We start from the raw sequence: 2,650 nt of genomic DNA on the forward strand, positions 1-2,650 counted from the left end.
TGAGGCTTTTATGGTTGGTGAAAATCTCACACTAAACACTGTACAGGTAGTGTCACTAGATCTTTAGGGCATAAACTACAGTAGCCAATTCCAGATCATGTGTAGGGTAATTCTTCTCATACTCCTTAAGTTGCCGATAAGCATATGCTACCACCGTACCCTGTTGCATAAGCACACATCCCAAACCCTTCAGGGACGTGTCGCTATAGATCACAAAACCCCCATCCCCCGAAGGAATGGTCAATACTGGAGCTGTAACTTGCCGGTGCTTCAACTCGAGAAAGCACTACTCACAATCACTAGTCCAGTCAAACTTCACCCCCTTCTTAGTCAATCGTGTCAGAGGTCTAGACAATTTAGAGAAACCCTCTACAAACTGACGATAGTAACTTGCTAGTCCCAGAAAACTCTGAACCTCATGCACACTCTTCGGTTTTACCTAGTCGACTACAGCTTCAACCTTGCTAGGATCAATTAAGATACCACCCTTAGACACCACATGGCCTAAGAACGTGACTTGATTCAACCATAACTCACACTTCTTCAGCTTATCGTACAACTTCATCTTTCGCAGAATCTGTAGCACCAACCTCAGATGATTATCATGCTCTTCTGGACTCCTTGAGTATACCAGAATGTCATCGATGAACACCACTATGAATTGATCTAGGTACTCATGAAACACCCTGTTCATTAGATCCATGAACACTGTCGGCGTATTGGTCAACTCAAATGGCGTAACCAAGAACTCATAGTGGCCGTATCTGGTTCAGAAAGCAGTCTTCACTACATCCTCAGATTTAACCCTCACCTGATGATACCCAAACCGTAGGTCGATCTTTGAAAAGAAATGCATTTCCTACAACTGGTCAAAGAGATCATCAATACGAGGCAAAAGGTAACGGTTCTTCATCGTCACTTTGTTGATCTCATGGTAATCAATGGACATGCGCATCGACCCGTCCTTCTTCTTTGCAAACAAAACTGGAGCTCCCCAGGGTGAAACACTCAGTCAAATAAAACCCTGGTTTAGTAATTCCTGCAACTGCTCCTTCAACTCTCGAATTTCTGCTGGAGCCATCTAGTACGGAGCTTTAGAGATCGGTGCCTTACCAGGCAGTAACTCTATCACAAACTCCACCTCACGATCTGGAGGTAAACTAGGTAAATCAACTAGAAACACATCCAGGAACTCGCTGACCACCCAAATATCCTCGAGTCTCAACTCATCCCGCGATGGTTCCTCTATACAAGCTAGGTAACCCTGACACCCATCCAAGAGTAACCTCCTCGCCTGTAGCACAGATAGAACCTGTGGCGTCGAACGCACACATGATCCTATGAACTCATACTCTTGCTCTCTAGGAGGTATAAACAGTACTACCTTCCTTCGACAATCAATCACTGCAAAACTGAAGAATTGCCAATCCATCCCCAGTATGATGTCAAAACCATACATGTCGTATACTATAAGGTTTGCTGGTAGTAGTCTCCCTTGGATTTCCATTGGGTAGTTCCCTAACATCTTACTATAGATCGTTACACTCCAAGTCGACGTAGTCATAGACAACATCTCATTTATCATACATGTTTCAGCCCCACACAACTTCACAAAACTAGTAGATATGAACGAATAGGTTGCCCCCGAATCAAATAAAACAACAGCTCTATTCGAAAGCAATAACATGGTACCTATCACCACGTTCCTAGCGTGTTCCACATCTGCTGGAGTCAGTGAATATACCCTCGCCGGAGCCGTGGTTACCTGGTAGTTCCCTTGAGGCATCTGATTACTCCAATGGTTCTGGCTCTATGCAGGCATATCTCTCCTCAGTGCTTGGCAACTCCGTGACATGTGGCCTGGCTTGCCACAGTTGTAGTAGTTTCCCCAGAACGGCTATCATTTTCCATTATGCTTTTTACGGCACTTGGCGCACGGTGCGGGGGATCCCCTTGATAACTCTGTCACTCGGTGTTCTTCCAATAACCAAAATTGTAGCTCCTCTTCTTCTTCCACTGTCCCTACCAAGGACCACTTTGAGGATCAGAAGATACCATCCTCTTCCCTTGATCCTACATTACCTCATCTCCCTGAAGGTCGGTCTCAACTATGGTGGCCTTATCCACCAGGATAGAGAACTCACGGATCTACAGCATCCCCACAAGATGACGGATGTCTTTCCTCAGAACCCTCTCAAACCTTCGAGCCTTCTCATGCTCATTCGGAACCAAGTACGGCAGAAATCGAGACAACTCGATAAACCTGGCAGCATACCTCTACACCATCCAAGTTCCCTGCATCAGGCCCAAGAATTCATCGGCCTTCGCATCTCGAGTGGAGACCAAAAAGTATCTCTCGAAAAATACCTCTTTAAAGCGGCCTCACGTCATACCAGATAGACCAGCTCTCTGCCTCTCAAGTAGACTCACCATCTTCCACCAATGCCCTACCTCCCCAGTCAGCTATAAGGTAGCGTACAAGACCTTCTACTTCTCAGTGCAGTGGAGGACTTCCAAAATCCTCTCGATCTTCTCGACCCAGTCCTACGCCACTCTTGGATCAGGTCCTTCCATAAATGTCGAAGGGTGCATACGTGTGAACCTCTTGATGGTACACCTCGCATCAGTTGGAGAGCTCTCGCATCTACTA

The sequence above is a fragment of the Malania oleifera genome, chromosome 13, assembly GCF_029873635.1.
Source record: "Malania oleifera isolate guangnan ecotype guangnan chromosome 13, ASM2987363v1, whole genome shotgun sequence".
NCBI lineage: Eukaryota > Viridiplantae > Streptophyta > Magnoliopsida > Santalales > Ximeniaceae > Malania > Malania oleifera.